Below are 16,544 nucleotides of genomic sequence, written 5' to 3'. Positions count from 1 at the left end.
ATCTTGGGTGGGATCTAAATGTGCTAGATCCCATCTGATCTCAGAAGCTAAGAAGGGTCAACCCAAATTAATACTTAGATTTGAGGCTGTCAGTGAATACTAGGTGCTATTGATTACATTTCCAAGAAAGGAAATATCAAAACCACATCTGAGTATTCTTTGCCTAAGAAAACCTTATGGAATTAATGTGGTCACTGTAAGTTGACAGGCAACTTGAAGACCCATATACCCATAGTTCATCTAATGAATATTGTGCGATCTTGTGCTCATGCCTTAGTCTTGTAATCCTTAGTGTGCCCACCAAGTCTCATGGCTGTGTCTTGGTGCCCAAGCCATATGTTATCTTCCAGCTAACAAAAACTGAGCAATCAGGAGATGGGTTTGTGTTGAACACAAAGCGTTATTTGACTCAGCCAATTAATACGATCTCGTGAACAACACCCACCTAGTCATACTAATGAGACATGAAGAAGCAATCGACGTGTTGTTTGAGGAAGCATTGCTAGTTGACTCATTCCACCTGCCTGCCTGTTTGTTGGATGCCAGGAGCAAATATATGACACAGTTTACAGTAATTCCAACAGTTTATGCCATGAATGGGAAGATAATTAAGGTATGGAAGCTTTGTTTCATTAGGAATCACAGTACAAGCAGAGAGCTTGACTGGAATCTCGATGTCGGAAAGTGTGCTTTGAGAAGGTATGAATCAGGAGGAAAGAAAGTGCTATGGCATGGGCCCAAACTGCTTTTCACACTCTCCTGCTAATTCAGCTTTGCAGCAGTGCTGGTTTTAGCAGAAGCTAAATAACTTACGCCTTAGAGTCTCTAAATGTTGGTGTTACATGCCTTCAAGTCATTTCTAACCTAAGGCAATCCTATTATGGCATGATTTGCTCAGAGGAAGTTTGCCATTGCCTTCCTTTGAGGCTGAGAGAGTGACTTCTCAAAGGTCACCCAGTGAGTTTTCATGTCTGACTAGGGATTTGAATCCTAGGATGCATGTATACTATAGAATTAATGCAGTTTCGCATCACTTGGTCTGCCATGGATCAGTGCTCTGGAATCATGGGAACTGCAGTTTTAAAACATCTTTAGCTTTCTCTACCAAATAATTGTGATCCTCATCAAACTAAAACCTCCATGACTCTGTGACATTGAGCCGTGGCAGTTAAAATGATGTCAAACTAAGTTTAGATATACCCATAGTCTCCAGAGTTTTAGTCCAACCGCCAAACCATTACACCATACTAGCTCTTTAATTCCCTTTAGAGTCTCTGCACACTATATAATAAAATACACAAAAAATATGAGTGTGAGGCTTTTGTGATTTAAAACTGAAAATGTGTCGCTTCAGGAGGGTCTCAATTCAGCTGTGGCTGACAGAAATCCCAGATCGACCTACAGTGCCACCCACAAGCAAATTGGATAATCTTTTTGATGGTGCCACGTTCTCTCTTTGTTCCTTGTCCCACCTGACTCCTGGTGCCAATTTGTTTTTGCCCAAGTTGATATCTCTCTGAACTGCTGCTTTGGTTCCGATTCCCTCCCCACCTGCTGCTGAGAGCTGCATTTGGCTGACTCGAAGGGAAATCCCTTGAGACCCAACTCCTGGTGACTGACGGTGCCAACGCTTAATCCTCTCGCAAACCTGTCACTCAGAGCTGGATTACTCCAGCCCAAAGGGAATCCCTTCAAACCTACTGCTTGTTATTTATCAGCTTCAATGGAAGCCCCATCATCAGATCAGATGCCTGGTACCAGATTGTCTGTGCCCTAAAGATAGCCTGTCAAACCTTGATGTTTGGCACCTTTGTTGTCGAAGTAAAAATTCACAACCTCTCTTGATTTTATTTTGGAAGTAACATCTCAGTGAGTACCTAAACCAACAGCGTTGTGCTCAAATGTGTTGAAAGAAAATGGAGATTTACTGCAACAACAACAACAACAACAATAAAAAAAATTATTTATAGGGTTGTGTGTTTTCTGGGCTGTAGGGCCATGTTCCAGAAGTATTCTCTCCTGATATTTCACCCACATCTATGGCAGGCATCCTCAGAGGTTGTGAGGTCTGTTGGAAACTAGACAAGTAGGGTTTATATATCTGTGGAATAGTGTCCAGGGCGAGGGAAAGAACTCTTGTCTGTTGGGGGCTAGTGTGAATGTTGTAGTTCATTACCATTAAATGGCCTTGCAAGCTTCATGTCCTGGCCTGGGGGAATCCTTTATTTAGAGTTGTTAGCTGCCCCTGATTGATTCATGTCTGGAATTCCTCTGTTTTCAGAGTATATAGTTCTGATTTTGGAGTTTTTTAATACTGGTAGCCAGATTTTGTTCATTTTCATGGTTTCCACCTTTCTGTTGAAATTGTCCACATGCTTGAGGATTTCAATGGCTTCTCTGTGTAGTCTGACAATAGTTGTTGGAGTGGTCGAGCATTTCTGTGTTCTCAAATAATATACTGTGTCCAGTATATTATTTATTTATAACCCACCCTATCTCCCCAGGGGCACTCAGGATGGTTTCCAAAAAAAGATGGCAAACATTCAGTGCCATAATAAACAGCAGAAACAAAACAAACCAAATCAAATCAGTAAACAAACACATCAATACAAACGTATTATAACTTTACAACATGTTCCAATGGCACAGTGGATTTTGAAGTCAGCTCTTTGAGTTCACGCCAACTGAAAAGGTTTCATCTGAATGTGTGCAAACATATATGCATACACACACACACCATTAGTTCAGAGTCAATCAGGGCTATGCAAACTATGTACTCTAAAGAAGAAAATTGGATTCTGTAACTTGTTTCAATTATGTAAATGGTGACAGCTTAGATTCTCATGATGCTGCAGTTCTGCCAAGTATCAATTTCTGCACTCAAATGCAGTGTTGCAGAAAAATAGGATACACACAACCCTGAAGGCTCAAGACTACAGTTCACCATGTTCTGGAGAATTTTGGAAAAACAAACTCAGGTACTAAAAACTTCTCAATCTGGTAAAGAATGTATAACATTGCATAGCGCACCAAGCAAGTAGAAACTTACATTTTAATCACATCCTGGCCAGCTCTTTGCTTTTACAGGGAGTCCTTGGCTCTTGGGTTTGGTTCCAGGACCCCCAGTGGATACCCAAATCCATAGACAGTCAAGTCCCATTATATACAATGGCATAGTAAAATGGTGTCCCTTATATAAAATGGTTATATCAAGGTTTGCTTTGGGAATTTTGAAGCTGTGAGTGATGGCATCTATGAATAGAGAATCCATGGATATGTAAGGGCAACTGTGCACAGCTATGTGTGTGAGGCACTGCCTGTCTAGGGAAGGAACCAGCATCTCTAAGGGCCTCTGATATCATCTGATAAAATATTCCAAGCTAAACGCCAATGAATCTGCTTATTGTGACAACAAATTATGTTAAATTTCATAACTGTCATTACGTCGTAAGAGTTGCAAATAATGACTGGCTCCTTGCTGAGCACATACAGATTTTTAATGTTCACTCTTCATGTTTACAGAGCTAGTGTGATGTAGTGGCTTGAGTGTTGGAATACAACGCTGGAGATCAGGGTTTGATTGCTTACTTGGCTATGGAAACTCACCGAGTTCCCTTGGGTGAATCATTCTCTCTCAGCTTGAATGAATGAATAACTCATGATAGGGTCACCATAAGCTGGAAATGTCTTGAAGGATCACAACAACAACAGATTCATGTTTACTATTGTGACAGCACTGTGTCCCAGTTGCCAGAAAAACAGAACTCTTGCTCAGTAGGGCTGTTGACTGTTAAGGTAGGTTTGGGGACTCAGGTTAGGAGAAGATACATAGTTATGCACTTGTAATCATTTCTGTGATGTAAGATCTTGGCCAATGTGTGTGTACTTGTGCATATGGCGATCCCATGAATTTTATCATGCAGTGGTTCTCAACCTGTGGACCTTATTTACCACAGTTTTTAACAGATAGTATTCTGGGAGTTGAAGCCCAAAACACCTGGAGCACCAAAGGTTGAGAACCACTATTTATGATTTTCTTAGCTAAGGAATACTCAACAATGGTTTTGTCAGCTTCTTCTTCTGAATTATAGCCTACAGCAGCTGGCATTCATTGGTGATCTCCCATATATAAGCAATTTTGAGTCTCCTTTGTGGAGAAAAAAAAAGGGTATAAATCGTCGTCGTCGTCATCATCATCATCATCATCACCCAAGCACGAATCAGGGCTGAACTTGCTTAGCTTCTAAGATCAGCCAAGATCTGGTACCTTCATGGTATTTAGTTCTTGGTCAGAGCCGCGTGGCGCAATGGATTAAACACTTGTGCCGGCTGAACTGCTGACCTGAAGGTTGGGTTGCCGGCCTGAAGATTGCTAGTTCGAATCCGTGAGATGGGGTGAGCTCCTGTCTGTCAGCTCTAGCTTGCGGGGACATGAGAAAAGCCTTCAGCAGGATGGTAACACATCTGGGCGTGCCCTGGGCAACGTCTCTGTAGACGGCTAATTCTCTCACACCAGAAGCGATTTGCAGTATGTCCTCAAGTTACTTCTAACACGATTAAAAAATTTCTTGGTCAATACACAATACAAGTTGAGCATTTTTTATCCAAAATACTTGGCACCCTAAATATTTTGGATTCTCCCCCCCCCCCCCCCAGATTTTTTAAATGCTTTTACTTGCATGTACATGTCCATTTGTATTTTAGAATGTTTTTATGAATGTTGATATAAGTTAATAATTTTTAATCTGATTTATAGTGTATTGTATAATGTTTATATGTGTGTTTATTGTAAGCCGCCCTGAGTCCCCTCTCGGGTGAGAAGGGCGGGATATAAATGTTGTAATAAATAAATAAATAAATAAATAAAATAATAAATGTATAATAAATGTTCTATAAGTCTCACTTATAGAACATTTGCTTATCCCAACGTTCTGGATTATCCAATGCATTTTTGTAGTCAATGTTTTCAATTCATCATGATATTTTAGTGCTAAATTCATAAATACAGTAATTACTACATAGCATTACTGCATATTAAACTACTTATTCTGTCAAATTCGTTGTATAACATGATGTTTTGGTGCTTAATTTGTAAAATCATAACCTAATTTGGTGTTTAATAGGCTTCTCCTTAATCTCTCCTTATTATCCAACGTATTCGCTTATCCAACATTCTGCTGGCCCGTTTATGTTGGATAAGTGAGACTCTACTGTATATACATCATAAGCTATCCTAGATATGGAACCCAAGTATAAAAATAAAATACATTTATGTTTCATAGACACTTTGTACAACTAACTTGAAGGTAATTCCATACAATATTTTAATAATGTCGTACATGAAACGAAGTTTGTGCTCACCAAACCATCAGAAAGCAAAGGGATCATTATCTCAGCCACACATGTAAAGAATTTTGATTTTCTGAGTAGTTCAGATTTTGGCATTCCTGATAAGACTATGCTTAATGTGATTATTTTTAAGAAATAGAGAGGGATACCGTTGGAGTGTCCAATTAACGGTTAACAATCCAAACATCCAATTCAAGTGCATTGATGTTAGGAGGAATTGTAACTATGAATTTTTATCTTAAATGGCCATTTAAATTTAAGTTAAATGCCTGCACTAAAAGCTTTACTAGAACGAAGCTGAAAAAATACCATCTATTATTTAAGACCTTCCTCTATTTCTCCCTCTTTTGGGTTTTGGAGAGAAAGAAACAGCTGTATGAATTACTGAAACCATATTTGTAATCCAGCCTACCAAGGTCCCTTATCGTCCTTTCCCTTGCCTTATTTCCTTATCACTTGCCTCTTTAGTTTACTGATTCCAACAGAGATCAGCGGAAAAGTCTTAGACTTAAGAGCTTCAAAACTGAATATCCTTATCATATATTATTACTTGGCATAAAATTTCGAACAAAATTGTTTATTAAAAACTAACTTCCTTGGGACAAATGAGGATTCTCTATATAGTATACAGAAGGCATGGGCAAACTTTGTCCAAAACACCTGGAGGGCCCAAGTTTGACCATGCTTGCTATAGCATATAATACAGGCAAATCAACTGGATGTTAAGACCACCTCCTTCCAACCTTACTATTGTTGCTGCTGTGTACTTTCAAGTAGTTTCTCACTTATGGAGACCTATTATGTTTTCTTGGTGAGATTTAGCTGGTTTAAAATATTTTAATCCTTGAATTGAGTAAACCATCATACCTTAATCATGAATTGAAATACACAAGAACTTGTGACATTAAACATTGGAATATGCCAACCATCAAGGACTTGAACATAGTTTTTGTCGTGTGCCTTCAAGCCATTTCTGATTTATGGTGACACTAAGGTGAACTCATCATAAGGTTTTCCTGGGAAGATTTGCTTTTGCCTCCCTCTGAAGCTGAGATAGTGTGACTTTCCCAAGGCCATCTGGCCAAACAAGGATTTATCCAAGAGGCACAGATATCTATAACAAATACCAAAAAGCAAAACAACAAGTAGTCAACTGTTATGCACAATAGTGTTATATAGTATACTAGCTGTGCCCGGCCACGCGTTGCTGTGGCGAAGTATGTGGCCCTTTCTACACAGCTGTATAAAATGCACACTGAAGTGGATTATATGGCAGTGTGGAGTCAAGATAATCCAGTTCAAAGCAGATAATATAAGATTATAAATGGGTTATATAGCTGTGTGGAAGGGCCTTGAGTCTACACTGCCATATAATCCAGTGCAAATTAGATAATCTGTGGAAGAGGCCGCGGCCTAAGTCTGCCTGTCCCCTGGGCTGAGTTGGTTGCTAGGAGACCAAGTGGGCAGAGATTAGTCCTCTAACTGGCAGCAATTGGATAAAAACAATTATTCCTTTCCCTGTAATTAGGACTTTATTTTTCTTTTCTTTTTGTTGTATCAACCTAGAGGCGTGGATGATGGGTTGTGTTGTCAAATTTCGAGGTTGGGGGGCCTGTTGTTTTGTTGGTCGCTGTGATGCCATCACTCATTTATATATATAGATAAGACAATTTAATCTAGAAATGAATAGCTAAACAAGAATATATAATGGTACAATATCTAATAGTGCAGTTTTTTAACAGAGATTATACATATAGAGTTTTTGTCTTCACTCATATATATAGTATTTAAGTCCCATTAGTACTTTCATATATTCCTGGTGGAGGTAGTTCAAACAGGGATTTAAACAGTGGTTTCTAAAGTTCCTCAAACTAGTGTACCATAAGGTAAAGGTTTGCCCCTGACGTTAAGGCTAGTCGTGTCCGACTCTGGGGGTTGGTGCTCATCTCCGTTTCTAAGTCCAAGAGCCAACATTGTCCGTAGACACCTCCAACGTCATGTGGCCGGCATGACTGCATGGAGCGGCATTACCTTCCTGGCGGAGCAGTACCTATTGATCTACTCACATTTGCACGTTTTTGAACTGCTTTTCAAGTGCACCATGCAGGCTGTCTTTTGGTAAAGGACTCAGTGGGAAATGTAAAATGTGATGGCTCTTTACCACTATCTCTCATTTAACTAATTAATAACTTAACTCGGGGATTAAGTTAATGCTGAAATTACAGTGTAAGTCAATCACTATAGTTTAAAATAAATTTAATTGAATTTCCCTTTTTTATTAGAAAATGCCAACTTAATTGGCAATTTAATTGATTTCAATTAATTAGTTCCTACGACTGCCTCAGAGAACAGCTTTCTAGATTATGAGCTGATAATCCTCAATGCTGCAAATAACTTGTTCTCCTTTTGCAATCTAGTTCCGTCCTTAAACGTCCAGGTATTTGTAACTGAGGTCATGCAGCAGCTACATAGGTGATGGGAGCGTCTTATCCCATTTTGGTGTAGGATATGAACGTTATTGGTGAAATCACTGGGTTAATGGAGTCCACGACATGCGAGAGTGGAGAAGAGCAAACCACAGACCACTCACTACATTGCAGTCTGAGCCCTGCCATATGCACAACGGAGGACCTTCTCACAGCGACACCAGAAGCACTCCAAGTGGCCAACTTCTGGTCAAAGGAAATTTAGCACAATGCCAATTTTTTAACTTTGTGGGGTTTTTTTCTACATTATAGCTGTAGTCTCAATTTGCCTTTGACACGATAAATACTGGGTTAATCCACTATTGGTTATCTCACACCGGTTGTCAGTTTAACACTGATGAATCCACCCAACTGAGGATTGCTTTTGAGGATTTAACTTTCTTTTCTGGAGATGCTAGGTCTGTCTTCTGTAATAAGGCTTAGCAAAGCCTGAAATTCTTCAACAGCAAAGACAATTTCACACTAGCTCAGACTTCGTATCAGGAAGCAAATATATATATATATATATATATTAAAAGACACAATGAAACATCCCTGAATTATTAAATTTCTTCTATGGGTGCATCATTCTACACTGATATTTGATATCACTTTAACTGCCATGGTTCAACACTATGGAATCCTGGGAGTTGTAGTCTTGCAAGGTCCTTTGAATATCAGAGTTTTCTTAGACAAGGTGCTCTGCCATTGCCTTCCTCTGAAATACAGTGAGCCCTCTACATTTGTGGAGTTAACTTTTACAGATTTGATTATTTGCAGATTTGATTAATATAGTCCATAGAGTCACACTAGAACAGTGGTTCTCAACCTGTGAGTCCCCAGGTGTTTTGGCCTACAACTCCCTGAAATCCCAGCAGATTTACCATCTATTAGGATTTCTGGGAGTTGAAGGCCAATCTGGGGACACACAGGTTGAAAATCACTGACCTAAACTTTCCAAGATAGATGTTTTCCTAAGTAAAAATAAAAAAAAAGTGGTTTCTTATTTGCAGTATTTCTATTAATGCAGGGTTCCCAGGTTTCTAACCCCAGATAATATGAAGAGCTGTCTATCTAGTCTACAGTTCCTGGTTTTCCCTAGTGGTCCCCTAGCCATCTACCAACCAGGCTTAACTCTACTTAGCTTCCAAGACTGAGATAATCTGGCACATTCAAGATATTTGGGAGCAGCCTGGATTTCTTCTATAGAACATACTAAAAGATACAGATCAGTATTCTAACCTTAAAATAGTGTTTGTATGTTAGAGACCTAACAAATGTTTCACTTTAGTATAATTTTTCAGGAGTTTTGCCTTGATTCCTTACACTATTTTCATTGTTCTTTAAGGGTAGAGGGATGTAATTTTACTTGGCTTTCGCTTGCTTTATTCGTGTTACAAATGCTACTTTTTTCTTGTTTTTGAATGCATTTATTATAGGAAGTCATTTAGCTGGGGAAAGGATATAAAAATATTTATCTGTTCTCTCGAGTTTAAAAAGTGGTTTTCTTCTTATTCGTAGTTTTTCAGGGGTCTTGTGCCCCCGGTGGCACAGCAGGTTAGCCCGCTGAGTTGCTGAACTTGCTGCGGTTCAAATTCGGGGAGAGGAGTGAGCTCCTGCTGTTAGCCTCAGCTTCTGCCAACTTAGCAGTTCAAGAACATGCAAATGTAAATAGATCAATTGGTACCACTCCGGCGGGAAGGTAACAGCGCTCCATGCAGTCATGCTGGCCACATGACCTTGGAGGTGTTTACGGACAATGCCGGCTCTTCGGCTTAGAAATGGAGATGAGCACCAACCCCCCAGAATCGGACACAGCTGGATTTAATGTCAGGGGAAAACCTTTACCCTACCTGTGCCCCTAATCACTGAGAAATAGGAAGGTCTGGTTTGATCCCTTTTGAAACTGTCAAAGGCTGCATCCACACTGCACAGTGATAGCACTTGGATTCCACTTGAACTATCATGATTCCAGTCCAGACATGGGCAAACATTGGCCCTGTAGTGTTTTGGACTTCAACTCCCACAATTCCTAACAGCTATTAAACATCAAATTAGGTTATGATTTTACAAATTAAGCACCAAAACATCATGTTATACAACAAATTTGACAGAAAAAGTAGTTCAATACGCAGTAATGTTATGTTGTAATTACTGTATTTACGAATTTAGCACCAAAATATCACGATATATTGAAAACATTGACTATAAAAGTGCGTAGGATAATCCAGAACGTTGGCTAAGCGAGTGTTGGATAAGTGAGACTCTACTGTACTTGGGATTCCCAACCAGAGAGCAGAATACTGTACTTCAGAGGAAAGCGCACCAGGACTCTCTAGCTAAGAATTCTAGGTTCCTCCACAAATGACATTTCCCAGAATTCCATGGTACAGAACCAAAGCAGAATCAAACTGTTATAACTGTGCAGTGTGGATGCACCCTCAAATTGGTAGGCTTAACCATATGCGAAATCAAGCACATGTAAAATGTTCCTTGGAAACAGAACTGTAATTTTGACTCAACTCTGCCTGACAGCCCAACACAGCCCTTTAGTTGAAGCAATGACTAACAAATTCTGTCCATGTATGCTCATGTATACTTATACTGGACTGTATTTCTGTCACCAATCTTTAGGCCTTCCTCTGAATATTGCTCCAGTCACGGAAACTGGGCATAGGCTCGCATCTTCTGAGTATCTTCTCTTGTGATTCCTGCATTGAAGGTCAAATATATTCTGATTTTTGCTGTACTAAAAGCTTGAAAACATACAAGGTGGTCTAGCAACTGAAACATTACAACCCAGTGCACACACGCAGAGGCAGTGGCTTGTAAAATTGTACTTGCTATTGCTAAAGGTTGAGTATCCCCTATCTGCTTGGGATTAGAAGTATTTCAGATTTTGGAATACAGTACCTCTGCTTGCATATCTGCACACAATGAGCTATCTTAGAGATGGGACCCAAATGTAAATCCTACGTTCATTTATGTTTCACATACACCTTATAAATACAACCTGAAGGTAATTCCATGCAATACTTTTAACAATGGGTTGCTAGGAGTTTTTTGGGCTGTATGACCATGTTCCAGACGCATTCTCTCCTGACATTGCACCCACATCTATTGCAGATATCCTCAAAGATTGTGAAGTCTGTTGGAAACTAAGCAAGTGAGGTTTATATATCTGACATTCCAGGGTGGGAAAACGAACTCTGTTTGTCTGTTGGAAGCATTAGTGAATGTTGCAATTAAACACCTTGATTGGCATTTAAAAGCCTTGCAGCTTCAAAGCCTGGCTGTTTCCTGCCTGGGGGAATCCTTTGTTGAAAGGTGTTAGCTGGCCCTGATTGTTTCATGTATGGAGTTCCCCTGTTTTTGAGTGTTGTTCTTTATTTACTGCCCTGATTTAAGAGTTTTTTAAAAATACTAAACATTTTCAATCCTTCTAATTGAGAATGTTGAGCACTTTCTCCCTCTAAGGCCCCAAATGGCACTATAATACATATATTTGCACTCTTGCCTTGACCGTCCCCCATTTTATTTTATTTCTCCTAAATGGTGGTCCTTTGTGTTATTATCCTATGTTTTAATTGGTTTTATTGTTATTATATAGTATTATTTATTTCTAATCTGTTTTATTTGGTTAAGATGTTGTGTTTACATGTATTTTATATGCTTATTATCTGTCTTTGGGCTTGGCCCTGTGTAAGCCACCCCGCGTCCCTGCAGAGAGATGGAGGTGGGATAGAAAATAGTTATTATTATTATTGTATGACTCAGCAAACAAGATAGATATGCTGGATTTCGTATCACAAAATCACAAGTCGAACACTTCCCAAGTGTCTAGGACTGTGTGATGTATTTTCAGATGATGTGCGCAGATCCCAGTAGGGTGGCCTTTTGCAGTTGGCAGATTGTGCTTTTGTCAATGTCTATTGTTTCCAAATGCCGGCTGAGATCTTTTGGCACGGCACCCAGTGTGCCCATCACCACCGGGACCACCTGTACTGGTTTCTGCCAGAGTCTTTGAAGTTCAATCTTGAGGTCCTGATAGCGGCCGAGTTTTTCCTGTTGATTTTCGTCAATGTGACTGTCACCTGGGATGGTGACATCAATGATCCAAACTTTTTTCTTTTCCACAACTGTGATGTCTGGTGTGTTGTCTTCCAGAACTTTGTCAGTCTGGATTCAAAAGTCCCACAGTATTATTATTATTATTATTATTATTATTATTATTTCCTACATGGAAAGAAGCCATGATGTCTTAATGATGGCATATTTCAGATGGGAGATTAGTCAAAAGAGAAGGAAGAATGATGGGTTTGTTGACTCTGGACGCACCTACACCAGACATGGGCAAATTCGTGGCCTCCAGGTGTTTTGGACTGCAACTCCCACCATTCCTAACAGCCTCAGGCCCCTTCCTTTTCCCCCTCAGCTGCTTAAGCTGTTAGGAATGGTGGGGTTTGCAGTCCAAAGTGTTGGGTTATCTAGCAATCATGAATGCATTTTCAATGTGGGATGGTTTATGTAGTTAGTTTTGTTCATTGCTTAGTAACCTGAAGCAAAGCTGCATTCCAGAGTTGATAGCACCATTTTAGGGGTTTTGCATGTGATGTGGGAAATGGGAGTATACTTCCTGGAGACATACAGGAAGTTACATATGCCTTTACAATTTGGGGCATAAAAGAAGAGACTTTCTTTTGTTCTCTCTCTTCACCTCTTCCTGGCTCTTCTTGCTCTTACTCTTTTTGGCTCTTCATCCAGCTATGCTGCCTGATGCTACTTCTTGTTAAGAGATATGTAGTATCCTGAACTGTATGCTTTTGGAACTAAGATGTTTTTACCTATATGACCATCATCATACGGGCTGTGGCGCAGGCTGGAGAGCAGCTGCAATGAATCACTCTGACCAGGAGGTCATGAGTTTGAGGCCCGCTCGGAGCCTATGTTTGTCTTGTCTTTGTTCTATGTTAAAAAGCATTGAATGTTTGCCTATATGTGTAATGTGATCCGCCCTGAGTCCCCTTCGGGGTGAGAAGGGCGGAATATAAATGCTGTAAATAAATAAATAAATAAATTGTGAGTAAACATATTTTTACTATGCGATTTCCTGCTTCTTGGCAGGGGGTTGGACTGGATGGCCCATGAGATTTCTTCCAACTCTACTATTCTATGATTCTATACTATTTTACTTTTGATGTCTCTGATGTTTATTTTATGCGCATGACTCTTTTAAAAGGAAAGGGAGGCTGGCTATTTTGCTTTTTTCTCACCTCTGCTCACATAAACTCCTAGACTCCTGTATTTTTGTTACTCTGCACCAATATCTAACCATAAGGTAAAGGTTTTCCCTGACGTTAAGTCTAATCATGTCTGACTCTGGGGGTTGGTGCTCATCTCCATTTCTAAGCCGAAGAGCCGGTGTTGTCTGTAGTCACCTCCAAGGTCATGTGGCCGGCATGTTCCAGGGAAGTCATGCTACCCCTCTATTCTGCCTTGGTCAGACCACACCTGGAATACTGTGTCCAATTTTGGGCACCGCAGTTGAAGGGAGATGTTGACAAGCTGGAAAGCGTCCAGAGGAGGGCGACTAAAATGATTAAGGGTCTGGAGAACAAGCCCTATGAGGAGCGGCTTAAAGAGCTGGGCATGTTTAGCCTGCAGAAGAGAAGGCTGAGAGGAGACATGATAGCCATGTACAAATACATGAAGGGAAGTCATAGGGAGGAGGGAGCAAGCTTATTTTCTGCTGCCCTGCAGTCTAGGACACGGAACAATGGCTTAAAACTACAGGAAAGGAGATTCCACCTAAACATCAGGAAGAACTTCCTGAGTGTGAGAGCTGTTCGACAGTGGAACTCTCTCCCCCAGGCTGTGGTGAAGGCTCCTTCTTTGGAGGCTTTTAAGCAAAGGCTGGATGGCCATCTGTCGGGGGTGCTTTGAATGCGATTTCGTGCTTCTTAGTGGGGGGTTGGACTAGATGGCCCATGAGGTCTCTTCCAACTCTACTATTCTATGATTCTATGACTGCATGGAGCGCCTTTACCTTCCTGCCGGAGCAGTACCTATTGATCTACTCACATTGGCATGTTTTCGAACTGCTAGGTTGGTAGGAGATGGAGCTAACAGCGGCTGCTCATGCCGCTCCGGGGCTTGAACCTGGGACCTTTAATGCACTTTGCCACCGAGGCTCCATATATTCTAATTGGTATCATAATCCTAACAGGTTATGGATATATTCCTAATACAAAGCACCTGGAGGGAGGGCCCAAGTTGGCCCAGGCTTGATCTACACCATGCAGTTTGACACCACTTGAACTGCTTTGGCTCAGTGTTGTGGCTTTGCAAGGTCCTTCCCCTTCTCTGCCAAGCTTTGAAGCAGTGTAGTGTCTAAAGTGTCTCCGTTCAGCCCACAGTGGGCAGTGGCAGACCCTCGATTAGCGCAGTGCCTCCCTCCCTCCAACCTGAGGAGGAACCCACTTGGATTCCCAGAGCCCAGCCAAGCTTCCCAAAGCAGGCAGTCCTTTGCCAGGCTGCAGGAGCCAAGCCCGCCGCGGCGCAGGACTCTCTGCCTCCCTCCTGGGCTCATTCCTCGGGAAACGGGGGTCAGGAAAGACCCCAAAAGAGCGGGCTTGGAGGCGAAGCCCGCAAGAGGAATCGGAATAACTGGAACAGCAGCCCGCAAGGCAACAAGGATGGGGCGCAGTTGTGCCGACCTTCCGAAGATGGGGGAAAGGAGCCAAAGGGGCGACTGATGCTGCTCCGGGGCTTTGCCAATAGCGAGAGGAAGAGGAGGAGGAGGAGGAGGAAGAGGAGGAGGGAGGAAGAGCTCGGGCGAAGGAAGCCGAGCAGAGGCGCAGAGAGAGTGCCAAGGATCGGCTGGGAGAGGAAGGAGAGGAAGGAGCACTGAAAAGCCGCCAAGGTGGGAAGAGAGGCGGACGCAGACCCAGCCATGGTGCCTCTCCAGTTCGGGCGCTCCTAGCAAGGATGAGAAAGGCGGCTGGGCTCGCTTTCCCCGAACCGGGATCCACGCGAAGCTTCCCCGGGATCCACGCGCAGGGTTGGCTCCGGAAGGCTGCCTCCTCCCGGGGTTAGAGGATCCCTTTCTCTCCCTCTCCCTCTCTCTCTCCACTGGATCGCCTCCAGCGCCTTCTCATCCTTTTTGCACCGACTCTTCCTCCCTCTTCTGCTGCTCCAGCCGCTCCAGAAAAGTCCCAAGGCTTCCAGGACCAGCACTAGGTAATATCCCTGAATCCCGCCCTCCCCTCTTGTTCTATTTTCATCAAAGGGGAAGAAGAAGAAGAAGAAGGGGGAAAGCACTGGGGTTTCTTTGGAGAGCACCCAAAAGGTTTGCTAAGGCACTTAGGGCAAGGCAGATAGATAGATAGATAGATAGATAGATAGATAGATAGATAGATAGATAGATAGATAGATAGATAGATAGATAGATAGATAGATAGATAGATAGATAGATATCCCAAGACTGCGGGGATGGGCTTCTTGTGGGGATGGAGAGCTTCCCAGGAAAGTAGGGAAATTTATTTATTTATTTATTTATTTCCAACATTTATATCCCGCCCTTCTCACCCGAAGGGACTCAGGGCGGCGTACAAAATGGGCAACAATTCGATGCCTACACATAATTAAAACAGCAATGAAAATCCAATTAAAACAATATAAAAATATAAAACATATGATTAAAATCCATTCATCCCAAATCCAATGGTACCAAGGAGGCACTCCATCACGAAGCAGAGAGCATTCCGATTTGGTGACTCTTTGAAAACTTGAAGCCAATGTGGACAGCCACTAAAACGTGGTTGTCAATTACTCTTATGTGTTGTCGAAGGCTTTCATGGCCGGAATCACTGGCTTGCTGTGAGTTTTCTGGGCTTGTCTGGCCATGTTCCAGAAGCGTTCTCTCCTGACGTTTCGCCCACATCTATGGCAGGCATCCTCAAAGGTTGTTGAGGTCTAATGTATTGTCGAAGGCTTTCATGGCCGGAAGCACTGGGTTGTTATAAGTCTTTCGGGCTGTATGGCCATGTTCCAGAAGCTTTCTCTCCTGAGGTTTTGCCCACATCTGTGAGGTCTGTTGGAAACTAGGCAAGTGAGGTTTATATATCTGTGGAAAGTCCAGGCTGGGAGAAAGAGCTCTTGTCTATTTGAGGCAAGTGTGACTGTTTCAATTAATGACCTGAATAGCCTTGCAGTTTCAAAGCCTGGCTACTTCCAGCCTGGGAGAATCCTTTGTTGGAAGGTGTTAGCTGGCCCTGATTGTTTCATGTCTGGAGTTCCCCTGTTTTTGAGTGTTGTTCTTCATTTACTGACCTGATTTTAGAGTTTTTAAAATACTGGTAGCCAGAATTTGTTCATTTTCATGGTTTCCTCCTTTCTGTTGAAATTGTCCACATGCTTGTGGATTTCAATGGCTTCTCTGTGTAGTCTGACATGGTGGTTGTCAGAGTGGTCCAGCATTTCTGTGTTCTCAAATAATATACTATGTCCAGGTTGGTTCATCAAGTGCTCTGCTATGGCTGACTTCTCTGGTTGATTTAGTCTACAGTACCTTTCATGTTCCTTCATTTGTGTCTGAGCAACACTGTGTTTGATGGTCTCTATGTAGACTTGTCCAAACATTAAACAATCAGGGCCAGCTAACACCTCCCAACAAAGGATCCCCCCCAGGCAGGAATCAGCCAGGCTTTGAAACTGCAAGGGTTTTCAACG

The 16,544-nt window shown here is 41.8% G+C and overlaps 1 protein-coding gene across 1 annotated transcript in view; it reads left to right on the top strand.

Annotated features, from left to right (window-relative positions):
- Window positions 1-14,226: 14,226 nt before the first annotated feature.
- Window positions 14,227-16,544, top strand: part of LOC100562275 (transmembrane protein 121) — a 28,341-nt gene continuing 26,023 nt past the window's right edge. The window contains exon 1 of the mRNA XM_003217528.4: window positions 14,227-15,053. The gene's annotated coding sequence lies outside the window, so the exon portion shown is untranslated. The remainder of the gene's footprint in view (window positions 15,054-16,544) is intronic.

Source organism: Anolis carolinensis, chromosome 1, assembly GCF_035594765.1.
Source record: "Anolis carolinensis isolate JA03-04 chromosome 1, rAnoCar3.1.pri, whole genome shotgun sequence".
In the NCBI taxonomy this organism is placed as follows: Eukaryota; Metazoa; Chordata; class Lepidosauria; order Squamata; family Dactyloidae; genus Anolis; species Anolis carolinensis.
This window is presented reverse-complemented; position numbering and strand designations above follow the sequence as displayed.